General features: G+C 45.5%; 1 long non-coding RNA gene across 1 annotated transcript in view; it reads right to left on the bottom strand.

Moving 5' to 3' along the window:
- LOC148106975 (uncharacterized) overlaps positions 1 to 16,256 on the bottom strand; it is a 103,314-nt gene that overhangs the window by 9,426 nt on the left and 77,632 nt on the right. The gene's annotated exons all lie outside the window — the stretch shown is intronic.

Below are 16,256 nucleotides of genomic sequence, written 5' to 3'. Positions count from 1 at the left end.
CCGGTTTTAACAGTGTTAAGATATTAACAAGTTCAATGAATACAATGGGTACATTTCTGTCTCATTTGTCTGAAGTATAACAAAAAGGATAAGTTAAGTAAAGTCTTGGAAAATCCCAACTCCCAACTTCGATAAATAGAATCTGTTACTGTAGGGCTGGTTATTACAGATAGTATGTTTAAAGACTGTTTGCCTAGAAAATGTATAATTGAAGATGCTAAGAATATCAGACACTCAAAATCTATCAAGGAAATATACGCATTACTAAATTTTTATTGGTGCCTTAGAGATCCCTAATGATACAGCAAACACTGTGGCCTTGTATTGAAAGCATCTTGCCAAGTAATCTTGAAGTAATGGGGCTAATGCCGTGCTGTCTGAAGAATGTCATAAAAGGACCCTCTGCCACTTCTTTTCGATAAGTAGTGAACAGGTCCCCAGCAATCCTGTGGCCCAGACGTAGCAGAAATACAATCCAAGCCGTGCCTTCTTGTCGAACAGGTAAGGAAAAGAAAAACAAACAGAATTGTCTAGCACAGGGGTGGCTCCTTACTGCAATCTCCAGATAGTATACCAGACCTGTACACAAAATGAGCCTTTCATGAGATGAACTAAATAATGTACCTGGGATCCGAAAAAGTTACAGTAAATGTGTATTGTTTATAGATGTAAGAATTGAGAATCCTGGTTCACCTAGTTAAGTAAATGAACACGAGCAGATTAACTCTAGCAAAGTCACTCCAATCCAAGGTATATGCTAAAAGTCACATCAGTGTTTATGTCATCAGACAGCAGTTTCAGGGGCACCTGGGTGGCTCCATCAGTTTAGCGTCTGCCTTTGGTTCAGATCATGATCCCAAGTCCTGGGATCGAGCCCCATATCGAGCCCCATATTGAGCCCCACATCCAGCTCCCTGCTCAGCAGGGAGTCTGCTTCTCCCTTTCCCTCTGCTCCCCCCCTCTTGTGTGCTTGCACTCACTCTCACGCTCTCGCTCTCTCTCTCAAATAAGTAAAATCTTAAAAAAAGAAAGTATTTTTAATGACATAGTACTCTGTAACTTAATTAGGTCCTCCTTAAATTAACTCCAAAAGAAGGAGCCAGAAAGCACGTGGTTTTTTTTTAAGTGATCTCTACATACAATGTGGGGCTTGAACCTACAAGCCCGAGATCAAGAGTCATACACTCGACCAACTGAGCCAGCCAGGTGCCTCACAAAGCATGTGATTTGCACATGGATGTGTTATACAGTCAATTGAGTCACTCACTTTCTCCTCTTCTGGGAAGCATGTACAAAAGCCTTTACTAGAGGAGCCTGGCTGGCTCTGTCGGAAGAACGTACAACTCTTGATCTCGGGGTCCTGAGTACAAGCCCCATGCTGGGTATAGAGATTACTTAATAAATCTTTAAAAAAAAATTTTTTTAAGGCTTTACTGAATTCCATAGAATGGCAACTCATTACTCCTGTTATTCTTTCACTTAGAGGCACCTTGTCTAATACCATATACATAGAAAAGACCAGGAAAATTGCAGTATTATTCAGTTTTTATATACTGCTTTTATCTTATCATATAATTTACTCTTTTCACTAAAATCCTGGAGTGAAAACAGACATTAAGACATTGGGAAATGAAATGTCTCATTTTGAATCTTGCTATTGAGAATGTAAAATGCAGGGGGCGCCTGGGTGGCTCAGTCGTTAAGGGTCTGCCTTCGGCTCAGGGCGTGATCCCGGAGTCCTGGGATCGAGCCCCACATCAGGCTCCTCCACTGGGAGCCTGCTTCTTCCTCTCCCACTCCCCCTGCTGTGTTCCCTCTCTCGCTGGCTGTCTCTCTCATAATCTTTAAGAAGAAAAAAAGAGAGAGAATGCAAAATGCAGAAGAAACAAGCTTTGTAAAAGATGGAGGTTTCCCATTCTAATTCTTTGTTTCATTTATTTTTTTGTTGGTTTTCCATAATTCTTTAAACATTTTTTTGAATGTTCATATTCTTAGAAACTGACATTTCAGACTTCTGACCTCCAAAACCGTAAGATAACAAATCTGTGTTGTGTTAAGCCCTTAAATTTATGTTAATTTGTTACACCCAGTAAGAGGTAACTCAACAAAAGGTCTCAGCCTCTTCCATGAGAAGCTTTGAAGTTGGCATGGCCTTTCAGAGTTGTCCCAAGTTGGGCTGATGAACTGGGCCCTCTGTACCCCCAAAGAGACCATCCACTGGATGCAGTCTACCCACCCAAACCCCAAAAAAGTGACCTTGAGCAAGGGACTTTATCTTTAAGTAAACTCTATGCCCAATGTGGGACTTGAACTCACCACCCCAAGATCAAGAGTCGCATGTTCTACCAACTGGGTCAGCCAGTTCCCCTAGCAAGGTGGTGTTTTCAACCAAAGGCAATTCCCAGAGAGGGCTGACAGCACTCCCAGAAGTAGGGGGATCAGGACTTAAGTCCTGGAAGGACGAGAAGATAGATCTGGACAGCATAGCATGGAATCCACTGTACTCGGAAAATCTAAGTATTGTCCCCATCCTCACCTCCAGCTCTTACAGGACTGATATGTAGTTCCCAGGGGGGTAAGCCAATTTGGTTAGATGTGTTATTACAAGGCAAACGAAATTCCTTTATCCTATTCTCACGCCAGCATTCTTGAGCTTACTGATTTGTTGGGCGGGGCAAGCCTCCATTCCCCTGGGTCACTGAAGTTAAGAAAAGCCTCAGAGTGCAGATTTTCCCCGAAACTACTCAAGGAAACAGATCAATACAATTATCCTGAAACATGCTAAAAGTAAGAGAGAGACTGCTTAGCTGAGGACTCTAGAGGAAACATTAGGAATTCATTTTCAGAAACACATTTCTAAAGACTGAGTTCTCCAAAGACCTTATCAAAGGACGCAATACTAATCTCACACATGTTGTCAATGTCATTGGTTGAAATATAAGGAGAAACTGTTCAATTAATATTTGGGGGGGTAAAGAGTGAGTTTGTTTTTAATTCAGCAAGAGTTACTTTGTCGGCCAGTCTGCATTTTATCACTATTATCTATGAATGCATGAGCCTTAGAACATAAAAATACAACTATACCCCAATCCTGCCTAGGGTGTGAAATAGTTCCACTTTCACACGTTCCAACCTTCATTACACTTTGAGTTAATTCGGCAGTCTCCTCCACTTGTCCTGCTCCTAGCCACCATTCCAATCTGTTCTGCATACCGTCACATTAATCCTTCTGAACGACATCTTCCATAATGCCATGCTTTTATTCAAACCCTTTGAATATCTCCTCAATGTCAGACTAGTTGCAAAGCTGTCTCCCTGGAAATTGAGGCCCTCCATAGGAGGTCTCCAGAACACCTTTCCAGCTTTCCCGCTGGCCCCGCTATGCTGGGATCCAGCCAAATGGTATCGTTTTTTTTTTAATTTATTTATCTGAGAGACAGAGACAGAGACAGAGCACCGCAGGGGGAGTGGGAAAGGGAGAAGCAGACTCCCCACTGAGCAGGGAGCCCAATGCTGGACTCGATCCCAGGCCCCTGGGATCATGACCTGAGCCGAAGGCAGATGCCCAACCGACTGAGCCATCCAGATGCCCCAAATCATAGTGTTTCTTAAACGTTTCACTGGCCTGCTTTTATTCAACCAGGCACACTTTACCCATTCTTGGTAGTTTATATCAAAGCCATCAGTGAAAGTAAACACCAAAAATGGCAGCATAAAGCCTTTGCTGATTCAACGACCTAGATGGGCTCTCTCCCACTTGAGCATTCTCAAGAATGCTCCTGTCCTGTTAGGCACTATTTTGATTGCAGGTAAGAGAAACCTGCTCAAGTGGTTGAAAGAAAAAGGACGGTTCATCTGAAACATAAGGCCGTATCATAAAATCCAAAGTCCCAAATGGCAGCCACAGCTCATGAGATTCAAGAGAAAAACCAACCCAGAAAAGCAAAACAGAGTGCTATGAAAAAGATGAAAGCAGTTCTCAGAAACTGAACACATGATTTATGGCAATACGAATAAATGGGCTGAGTAGCAGAATGGACATAGTTGAAGAAATTACCTGGGAGATTCACACTGCTCCATCTTCTAGGGCAACAATTAATTCAGCAAAAAGATGCGGAGCAAGTAAAGGCAGAAAATGAAAGATGGGGGGAGGGAGGTTACAGATACTGAAATTTTAAATGTTGACAGAAAAACATTAATTCATATCCAAAAAAAAAAAAAAAAACATTTCAACTTAATAGCAAACACTAGCATGGATAGAAGACGAATAGCTTCCAAAATACTAGCGGCAGGGCACAGCAAAGCCAGGTTGCGGGGGGGGGGGGGGTGTTCATTAGGAATAAAGGCATCTTGTTTGCTCATTTGCCATTATTGCCAAAGTAATAGATGGCAAGGGAACTTAGTTTTAATTTGCACTTTCGCATTACTGGTAAGGTTACACATCTTTTCATATGTTTATTGGGTTATTCATATTTCTTCTGTAAACTGCCCGTATATATGCTTTGCCCATATGTCTACTGGGTGCTTTGTCTTTTTTATTGATTTATAGTACTCTTTATATGTTATGAATATTAAAACCTGGTCTGATAGACTCAGAGAAAATGAAGTATATTATTTCTTGTCTTTAAACTTTCTTATTTTTTTGCCAGAACACGTTTTTTATTATTTAAAAGAAATGTGCTAGAGGAAGATATAAGTGAAGGCTATCGTAATATTAGTGTTGGAAAGTCCTTTTATTTTTCTTCCTCTGTGATTTCTTTCCTTAAAGAAAAAAATAAACAGGAAAATATGAACAGATCTAAGCACACAGGCATACTTAAATTCTACATGGAACACAAGGAAGAGGAGATGGTAGTCATATGATGCTTACTACCTGCCCGCCACAAGCCTAAATTCTTCATCTTGATTAACTTGTTTCTTCAGCACAACTATTTTTTTTTTAAGATTTTATTTATTTATTTGACAGAGACAGCAAACCAGAGAGGGAACACAAGCAGGGGGAGTAGGAGAGGAAGAAGCAGAGGAGCCTGATGTGGGGCTCGATCCCAGAACGCCAGGCTCACGCCCTGAGAAGCAGGTACCCTGCTGAGCAGGGAGCCTGATGTGGGGCTCGATCCCAGAACGCCAGGCTCACGCCCTGAGCCGAAGGCAGATGCTTAACCGCTGTGCCAGCCAGGCGCCCCTCTAGTTCCCTTTCTTCCCAACTATTTTTTTAATTTTTTTTTAAGATTTTATTTATTTATTTGACAGAGAGAGCAAGAGAGCACAAGCAGGGGGAACAGCAGAGGGAGAGGGAGAAACAGGCTCCCCACCGAGCAGGGAGCCTGACACGGGGCTCGATCCCAGGACTCTGGGATCATGACCTGAGCTGAAGGCAGACGCTTAACCATCTGAGCCACCCAGGAGCCCCAAGCACAACTACTTGTGATCAGATGTTATCAGTGTCCTCTACAGTTGACAAGGAGAAAACAGGCACAGAGAGGTTAAGTACTTGCCCAAGGCCACAGAGCAGGTAAATGGCAAAAGAAAGAATTAAACCGAGGCAGTCTGGTTCCCAGGCCCGTGCTTTAAAGCTCTGGGCTGGGGTGCCTGGGTGGCTGAGCCGGTGAAGCATCTGCCTTCGGCTCAGGTCATGATCCCAGGGTCCTGGGATCGAGCCCCACATCAGGCTCCCTGCTCAGCAGGGTACCTGCTTCTCTCTCTGCCTCTCCTCCCCACCTGCACGTGCTTTTTCTCTCTCACACACAAAAATAAACAAAACCTTAAAAAAAAAAACCTCTGGGCTGTATGTCTACCTCTCACAGAAACTCTGCAGAAAAAGAACTTTCCAGAGCACAAGGAAATTGCACATGAACATATTTTCCACTGCCACCTGAGTACTGATCCTGCTTTCCTCCCTGTGATGGTATTGTCTTGGGGCTGCTGAACTTGGCTCAAGAACCAGGAGAAGCCGATGTTTGTGAAAATTGCCATAATCTGAACTGCACGGATTCTGGGTGCCTGTTCTCGCAGAGCAGTTATGTCAGGCATAGTACAAAAGGTGTACAGCATAGCAACAAATGAGCTGTTTTGTCATTTCCATACCCTAATCAGGGCACCCAGCTGCCTCTGATAATCTTCCAGCAAGTCCAAACCAAAACACGCTGCATCTGTCCCTTCTCTGTGCAGTACCTCATTTCTGTTAAGTTCTGAATCCTAGATTTATATACATTGGGCATTATAAGAGGAGGGACAGAGAGAGTGTGGTGTGGGTGTGGGTGTGTGTGTGTGTGTGTGTGTGTAAATGCAACAGACCAGAATCTATGTGAAAAAACAGAAACAATAACAAAGAGTCCTGCTGTGAATCATAAACCTGCATTTAACAGAATAAATAATAAATGTAATACCCTGTGTCAGTCATGGTCCCAGCAGGAAACAGATGGCACACTCAAATTAGGAGAATTTAAAGAGGGATTGTTATAGGTAATATCCCCGGGGAGGCCGACTGAGTTGGAGATTCTCGAACGGGAAGATTATCGTGAAGTGCTCTGAAGAGGGGCACTCGGGGAAGAAAGGGAAGCAGAACTGGGCAGAGGGAGAAGGTGAGCCATCCCAGCCAAGGTCTCGGGGGAGTGTCATGGGAGCCCTGCAGCCGGAAGGGTCCTTCAGAGTTGTCCCAAGTTGGGCTGAGGAGGCCAGGCCTCGATGCCCACTGCCCTGACCAGTCACTGGCTATTGGCTGCCCCTGAGGGAAAAGGCATAACCTTGGGCGAGGCGGCCCCTTCAGGAGAGAACAATTCCCAGAAAGGAGAGTCCTGACACCGGAGGGCATCTAGTGGACTCAGTCCCCCCCCCACCCCACCCCCGAAGAGGGATTTTGGCAAAACAGCCCAGCAGCCACTATGGGGTCTCCTGAAGAAACTGCTTCTGGAAGCACATGCACAGTGTCTGGAAAACTATCAGAGAACATCATTCACACCAAGAGATAGGAAGTCTTGGACCTCGCCCCTGAGAGACTGAACAGAAAACAGACAATGGCCAGGCCAAACAGAAACACTGAACTCCCCCCCATAATGCACAGCGACCAGGGCAGGAAACCAACACACCATGGGCCGCGACCGGCCCAGAAAGCCAGCCTACGGGCTAGAAGTCAGACCTGGAAGTGTCAGACTGCTGTCTCCAGCAATAATCCAGGAGGCCGAACAGTAACTCCTGTAATAATTGGCCCGAAATGGCCCAGACTTGACTAAATCACTGGCAGTTTCCCTAGTTCCTATCCCCACTTCCAAGTTAGGACCCAGGGGAGAGAGACAAGCACGCACCCCTCACCAGCCACGTAAGACGCCCGCTTCTAGTCTGCCACCTCTCGCTTGCCCATGGCAGCAACCTCCGATCACGACACACCTGCAGCCTCCCTCTTCTTCCAAGACAGAGCTTTCCCACCTCTCTGCCTGCCTTTGAATGTCTGCCAGAACACAAGGGATGGTGGCGGACTCCCTTGCTACAGCAAGCGTTGAACGGAGAGCTTTTGTTCTCACATGGGTGCTCTTCCTTCACTTCCACACAACAAAGCCTCCCCAGAGAAGAGGAGCACAGTGAGGTGACAATTTGCCTCGTCCTGAGGCATCTGGGTCCAAACCCGGAGTGTCAGAAAGCCAGCCAAGAACTTTCTTGGCTTTACAAAGGACGTATTCGGCACCGTACCTACACCAACTTGCTTTTTTGAGACACATCTAGGTGGATGGCAGGAATGGAAAAAAAGAGCAGGTCCGAGGCTCAGGACACAAAGGATTGAAGGAAGAGCTTCCCAAATACCAGAGTGGAAAACAGACTTCAGTGTTAGCAGTCCCGCTGACAAGCTACCCTCTTAGTTATTCCAAGTATTTCACAGGAGCAGGTCCCCTGGGGTGAGGTACTTTGCCCAAGTTCCGGATCTGGTATGAGGGGATTATTTGGAGAGGAATGAGATTCAGGGGGAAAGAGTTCCTTTCTAAGTACAAAGCGGACACTCCCTGTGTCCTCTTCTTCTCACCGTGAATCCCATGCCCATGGAAACCAAACTGGGGAGTACCTTCTGTCAGAAACGAGGGGCTTCTCAGATCTCCTTGCTTGTTCCAGCACATCCCCACTTAAGAACAGAACCTTGGAGCCATACACTAGCTTTATTCGCCCAGAGAAATGACTCAAGCTGGACATTTTCCAAATTATAACAGGCCAGTGGGAACAGTCAGGGAAGAGGAGAAGGGGCAAATTGCGCCATCAAATAATTTGGTAGCGGTTAACTGTATGGCGTCAAGCTGGGCCTGGGTGAAACAAACTCATTAACCCTCATTAACACCTCAGCAGCAGGCCTTAGTTTACCCTATTAGCTGGATTTAGAGCTGAGCCCCTAGAGAACTCTAACTGGATTCGGCTCAGGAAGGGAGTTCTGGGAGGCCTGGGTTACCATGATAATACTGACAAATGGCACACAGAGCATATATTCCGGGGTGGGTACAGAAAACATTGATCAGAGAGCAAAATAGAGGACTAGTTAGAAAGCCAGCTTTGCCTAAGCCTGACTGTGACCCTTAGCTTGAATATAGCTCCAGAGCCAGCACTGAGGGCAGGAGGAGTGGCCATGAGAGATGACTTAGTCAGCCATCATTCCTAGTCTGCCCAGCCCAACACAACCCCTCCTAACGACCGGCCAGGCCCTCCAGCCACCAGCCCCTCTAAGCCCTATGGGTAAAGGAAAGGTCTTCAGTCTTCAGCGAGACCAGGCCTCGAGGGCCTACTGGATTGCCTACCTTGGCTTCTGTGGGGAGCTGGTTCGGGAAGGTACTCCCATCCCCCGACGGTCCCCGAAGAGCATGCATGTACTTCCCGAGCCATGTGGTTTAAGACCTGCTCCCCTATCTCACCAAGAGGGAAAAGTAGCATTTCTAAAATGCTTACTAGAGTTAATCCTCAGTAACAACCCTAGGAGTTTCTTACTCTTTACACGGAAAGGGATCAGCCTATGCCAACCCAAAATATGCCACTTTAGCATAAAGATTATTTGGAGCTGAAAGCAATTAAATAGCAGAGTAAGAACTCTCTGCCCTACCCCTTTCTACCTAAAAGCAGGGCATAAACTTTTTACGAAGGTATCTCCCCCCCCCCCCGCAAGCCAGCAAGAGAAGGACCTAGAGATGGCACCAATTTGAGTGTGCATAATAAATCTTACTAAATAACCCTTATGTGCCATCAGGAGCCCCCAGCTATTTAGTTTCCCACGATTTACAGCCCCTAGTAGCCTAAACCCCCTTTCCTTTGTCCAGTCGCTTCTCCACAATACATTGCCCTTTGAGAAAATGGCATATAAACTCTGAAGCCTCACCATTTCTAAGCTAAGGTTTTTACTTCTTTTCTGTAAAGCTCTTGTGTGCATGCATAATAAATCTTTTCTCCTGTTGATCTGTCTTTTGTCAGTTTAATTCGCAGGCCCCGGTTACTGAACCTAGGAGGGACAGGAAAAGTTTCTCCTCCCCTAAAACACTAACCCCACATTACAGATGGAAAACTGAGTCACAGAAAGATTAAGGACAAAACATTTAGTAGCTAGTGCCAGGGTGTGGAACTAGGCAGTCTGATTTCAGTCTCTACGTTCTTCTTTTTAATCCCTGTGCTCTTGCTTCAATACTCCACTGCAACTCCAGTTTGAAAAAACACAATTCTCCCATGCAGCCCAGTTTCACACAGGGATCACCTTGTATTCACACTGAGGGGCACCTGGGGGACTCTGCTGGTTAAGTGTCTACCTTCGGCTCAGGTCTTGATCCCGGGGTCCTGGGATTGAGCCCCACTTCAGGCTCCCTGCCCAGTGGGGTGTCTGCTTCTCCCTCTCCCTCTGCCCCTCCCCCTGCTCGTGCTCTCTCTCAAATGAAAATTTTTAAAAAATACACACTGAGTCTTGAAATATTAGAATCATACTCAGTGAGGCAAGAAAAATTGTAAGGGGCAGGAGGTAGAAACATGCAATCTGCTATCCCCTTAGGAAGTCTCAATCTGGAGCACACGCCCATCGAGTGAAAGAAGGGCAGTCTCTTGAAGTATTTAAATCCATTCTCTGCATCTCCCTTTAGTGCACACGTACAGGAAAATTCAGATAGGTTAAATGTGCACCAAAGCCTAGGCCACTGTGTATAAAACAAGGCACGCTGTACAGATTTCCAAAAGAACTCAGAAATATAATGACTAAGAGAATAGATGGATAAGGACTTGCCCGTGTTTTCGTTCTAGCCAGCCCGTGATTACAAAATGTGATTTCTGCAGGCAGCGCCGAAGCCTCATGCAATCAGAAAAGTGCTGGGCAGTGCTTCTAGCAAGCTCGGGAGGAGAAAGCACAGCCAGGAGGGTGAGACAAGGAGGGCAAAGCTCAAAGAGGGCTCCTCCCCGCAAGGCTACTGTGGGAAGACAAGGCACTGGATGCTTTGATCCCTCTCCGGTTTCTTTCTGCCCCGGTTGTATTCTTAAAATACCACCGCATGGGGGCGCCTGGGTGGCTCCACTGGTTAAGTGTCTGCCTTTGGCTCAGGTCATGATCCAGTCCCTGCACTGGGCTCCCTGCTCAGCGGGGAGTCTGTCTCCCCCTGCCCTTCACCCCACTCTCACTCGCTCGCTCTCTCAAATAAATAAAAGCTTTAAAAAAATAAATAAAATAAAATACCACCACCTAGCTTCAGAGCCCCGGACCTGGTACAGTGCTTGGATGGGCAGAGATGACGTCACATCCACGCAGCTCTGGGAGGCTCAGGGTATGTGTCCCTCAGGGAAGCTGCAGCCCATACTTTCCCCATAGGACATTCAAGGCGGTGGATGCAAGGCTGATGTCCGTCCATGCCCTTGACCTGGACAGAGCCACTGGGCCTCGCACCAGCCCGAGACAGAAATGGCAGATGCTCCACGCCCCACCTCATGACGTCATCCCTTCACATGAGCAGGGATAAGCGCCCTGCTACCTTCACCAAGTCGGGTTTGCACCACGTCAATCGCAACTCTGTGCTCCAGTTGCAAGTACTGAATTTCAGGTTGTCCCTGAGTAACAACTCATGAATTTAAAACAGACAACTGGGGCACTCATTTGAAGGGTGGCTACTACGATGGGAGCCTAAAAGAGCCCTTCCAGGCTCACGATGACAGACTTGGGAGGCAGGCATCGACCTCACTAGCAGAGATTTTTCTAATATCTGCACATTCTAGCAGCAGCAGTTGGGTGCAGGGGAGACAAAGGGAGAAGAGGGCAGAGAGAGGCACAAACCAGAGAGGATATGAGGAAGAGAACAGGGAGGAAGGTGGGAGGGAAAAAGAGGGAGACAGGAGGGGGTAGGAAGAGAGAGAAGTTATGAGGGGGGAGGAAGAGGAGGTAGAGAGAGGAAAATTAGGAAGAAGAGGGGCGCCTGGGTGGCTCAGTCAGGGAAGTGTCTGCCTTCGGCTCAGGTCACAACCTTGGGGTCCTGGGATCAAGCCCTGCGCGTTGGGCTCCCTGCTTAGCAGGGAGTCGGATTGTCCCTCTCCCTCTCCCCTAGCCCCCACTGGTGTTCTCTCTTGCTCTCACATAAATAAAAAAATCTTAAAAAAAAAAAAAGAGAGAAGAGAAGAAAAAAGAACTGCAATTTTAGGGGAAGAAAAACAATAATATAAAGGGGTTTTTTTATTTTTTATTTTTTTTTTTAGTATGTTGTTTCTTAATGCAGAGAGGGTCTTGGTTGTCACCACTGTGCCTGGCTGTACTCCATAGTGACAGAGCATTTTTTTCAGATAAAAACCAAGTAGAATGACTTAAGCATGCCTAGGAAAGGAAGAAACACGTACAGGAAAAGGAAGGTCGAAAAAGAGAAGATGAGGAGGCTTTAATGTATTATTATTGCTATAAGGCAAGGGCACCGCAGGGAGAACAGGTTCCAAAGTATTCGCTGGCCTGATTTTAGTGACATTTCTAAACCTGCCTAGGAGCACTCTGTAATTGTCAGCAGGTACATTTTATTTAAGAGAGAGAGGAGGGAAAAGACATCAGTCATCAAATGCTGTTTACCATTTTGGCTCCCACGTTGCACTGAACCAAAGGTAGAAAACAGTGTGAGAGAACAAACAAAAGAAAGCTGGGAAGGCTTCCGAGGTTTCTCCCGGCGCAACAGCGCAGGTCTGACGGAGGCAGCGGGCACAGGAGCAGTGGCTGAGCACTGCACAAAAGACACCCTCAGATTCTGCTGTTAAATGCCCTGCAGAGTCTTTTGCCAGGTATCACTCTTTTTCGTATTTTTTCTTTGTAAAATGGCATTTTTCTTTTAGCTAAAGATATTGTGGCGGGGAATCACAAAACTAAGGCAGATAATCAAGTTGACAGGCTAGGTATTAAAACTGAGGCCCGCGGACCAGCAGCACCGGCACCATCTGGGAGCTGGTTAGAAACGCAGCATTTGGACCCAGCCCCAGGGCCCACTGAATCCGAATCCGCATACGAACCAAATCTCCAGGGGATTACCGCGCAGGTGGAAGTTTGAGTAGCTCCGTCGGAGAGAAAAAAAGTGATATGCTAACATCTCAGTATTTATTTGTCTGCAGTCTTGTCTCCGCCGGGGATCCACTGTGCCTACCCGGCTATGCTCTTGTACCTGCCACATGCAACCTCCATCCCCTTCCTGCACAGCCCAGGGAGACGGTCCTTAATTGATTCATCCAGAGTGGACACCTGGAACACTGTCCTAAACTGTGAAACGAAATCTAACTCGGCAGTAAGAGGGGGGAGGAAAAGGTGATCAGAGTCGGCACCCTGGTTTAGCTTTGCTGCGTGTGAACGTGCGCATGCGTATGGTGTGTCTCTACCGGTGGTTCTCAGCTTTAGCCAGGGACAACATCATCCGGAGAACTTCCTAAAACAGACTGCTGAGTTTCTGAGTCAATAGGTCTGACACGGAGCCTGAGACTTCGCATTTGTACTCCAATCTAAATGCTGATGCTGCTAATTCAGGAACCACTTGTCCCTATCTCCCACCCCCACCCCGCTCTCCCTCCTATAAAGATGCTGTTCTCTATCCCTTCCCTTCAGAGCCTTGTTGTCTGCAAGCACAGGTGAGTAGTAGCTTGATTTGGTAGCAAATATTAGTTGCTTAGACCAGGAGTTTAATAAATATTTTCAAGGGGACTCAAGAATATGGTCTTAACCAAAGGATAAAGAAGACGTGGTCCATATATACAATGGAATATTACTCAGCCATCAGAAAGGATGAATACCCACCATTTGCATCAGTATGGATGGAACTGGAGGAGATTATGCTAAGTGAAATGAGTCAAGCAGAGAAAGACAATTATCATATGGTTTCACCTATTTGTGGAACATAAGAAATAGCAGGGAGGACATTAGAAGAAGGAAGGGAAAATGAAGGGGGGGAAATCAGAGGGGGAGAAGAACCACGAGAGACTATGGACTCCAGGAAACAAACTGAGGGTTTTAGAGGGGAAGAGGGTGAGGGGATGGGCTAGGCCGGTGATGGATATTAAAGAGGGCATGTATTGCATGGAGCACTGGGTGTTATACGCAAACAAGGAATCATGGAACACTACACCAAGAACTAATGATGTACTGTATGGTGACTAACATAATAATAAAAAATTTTAAAATTTTTAAAAAAAATAAATAAATAAGAATATGGTCTTAAACAAATAGTCTAAAGAGGATAGTTTACAAGAGCCATCTGTTAGAGATGGGGATGGGTGTTCGGGGGTGGACAGAGCTGCACTGCATCCCCCAAGTAATCACCTTGATGGTTGACTCTGTAGGTCGTACCAACAGGACCATGGGCCAGCTCCTGTGAATCTTGCCATCGAGACTCAGCCAGGGATGCCCTTTTCTTTATTCTAAAAGAGAAGGGAGGAAAACCTATAAAGAAGAAGGAAAGCCTGTCTTGCAGCATCTTTGGGAGAGAAGCAGTCTTTCCCTTATTTTAAAATGTGATGGCTTCTTCATTTCAGGGAATATAATAAGAACTAGAGAGAGAAAGTCAAAGACACTGGTTTTTAGATCCAAACATGCAATTGCAAGATATTGTGAATAATGTAGTACAGGTAAGAACCAGGTGCTGTAGAAAGAAGGGAGACTCATCCAGGCCAAAGGTTAGGGATGGGGCCTCCTAGAATAGGGAGTGGCTAAGCTAATTATCAGATAATGATCAGGAGTTACCCTAGGCAGGAGAATAACATAATAGATGCACTTATTTCGATGGAACAGAATAGAGAACCCAGAAATGGACCCTCAACTCCATGGTCAACTAATCTTCAACAAAGCAGGAAAGAATATCTGATGGAAAAAAGACAGTCTATTCAAAACAAATGGTGCTGGGAAAATTGGACAGCCACATGCAGAAGAATGAAGCTGGACCGCTTTCTTATACCATACAAAAAAATAGACTCAAAATGGATGAAAGACCTCAGTGTGAGACAGGAAACCATCAAAATCCTAGAGGAGAACACAGGCAGCAACCTCTGTGACCTCAGCCGCAGCAACTTCTTGCTAGACACATCTCCAAAGGCAAGGGAAACAAAGGCAAAAATAAACTACTCGGACTTCATCAAGATAAAAACCTTCTGCACAGCAAAGGAAACAGTTGACAAAACCAAAAAACAACCGACAGAAAAGGAGAAGATATTTGCAAATGTCTTATCAGATAAAGGGCTAGTATCCAAAATCTATGAAGAACTTATCAAACTCCACACCCAAAGAACAAACAATCCAATCAAGAAATGGGCAGAAGACATGAACAGACATTTCTCCAAAGACATACAAATGGCCAACAGACACACGAAAAAATGCTCGGCATCACTGGCATCAGGGAAATACAAATCAAAACCACAATCAGATACCACCTCACACCAGTCAGAATGGCTAAGTTAACCACTCAGGAAATGACAGATGTTGGCAAAGATGCAAAGAAGGGAATCCTCTTATACTGTTGGTGGGAATTCAGGCTGGTGCAGCCACTCTGGAAAACAGTATGGAGGTTCCTCAAAAAATTGAAAATAGAGCTACCCTATGACCCAGCAATTGCACTACTGGAGATTTACCCCAAAGATACAACTGTATTGACTTGAAAGGGGCACCAGCACCCCTATGTTTATAGCAGCAATGTCCACAATAGCCAAACTATGGAAAGAGCCCAGATGTCCATCAACAGATGAATGGATAAAGAAGATGTGGTATACACACACACACACACACACACACACACACACACACACACACACCGGAATATTACTCAGCTATCAAAAAAATGAAATCTTGCCATTTGCAACAACGTGGATGGAACTAGAGGGTATTATGCTAAGCGAAATAAGTCAATCAGAGAAAGACAATTATATGATCTCACTCACATGTGGAATTTAAGAAACAAAACAGATGATCATAGGAGAAAGGAGGGAAAAATAAAACAAGACGAAATCGGAGAGGGAGACAAACCATAAGAGACTCTTAATCATGGGAAACAAACTGAGGGTTGCTGGAGGCAAGGGAGGTGGGGGGATGGGGTAACTGGGTGATGAACATTAAGGAGAGCACATGATGTAATGAGCACTGGGTGTTATATAAGACTTACAAAGGGCACCTGGGTGGCTCAGTCGGTTAAGCAACTGACCCTTGATTTGGGCTCAAGTCATGATCTCAGGGTCGTGGAACAGAGTCCCGCGTCAGGCTCCCCGCTCAGCACAGAGTCTGATTGTCCCTCTCCCTCTGCTCCTCCTCCCACTCATGCTCTCTCTCTCTCTCTAAAATAAAGAAATAAAATCTTTTTACAAAAATAAAAGATAAAAATTACTCTCCAGGGGAACCTGGCTGGCTCAGTCAGTAAAGCATCTGACTTGATCTCAACGTTGTAAATTTGAGCCCCTTGTTGGGTGGAGAGAGAGAGAGAGAGAGAGAGATAAACTAAAAGAAAATAACTCTCCCGAAAATGTCAAACGATATATAACATTGAAGAGAAAGAAACAATATATCATATAGAGATCCATGAGGTAGAGGTAATAAAGGTAGTATTTATTTTATTTTTTTTTAATATTTTTTTTAAAGATTTTATTTATTTATTTGACAGAGATAGAGACAGCCAGCGAGAGAGGGAACACAAGCAGGGGGAGTGGGAGAGGAAGAAGCAGGCTCATAGCAGAGGAGCCTGATGTGGGGCTCGATCCCACAACGCTGGGATCACGCCCTGAGCCGAAGGCAGACGCTTAACGACTGCGCCACCCAGGCACCCCTAAAGGTAGTATTT

Source organism: Ursus americanus, chromosome X (assembly GCF_024610735.1).
Source record: "Ursus americanus isolate L20-20 chromosome X, mUrsAme1.1.p, whole genome shotgun sequence".
NCBI classification, from domain to species: domain Eukaryota; kingdom Metazoa; phylum Chordata; class Mammalia; order Carnivora; family Ursidae; genus Ursus; species Ursus americanus.
This window is presented reverse-complemented; position numbering and strand designations above follow the sequence as displayed.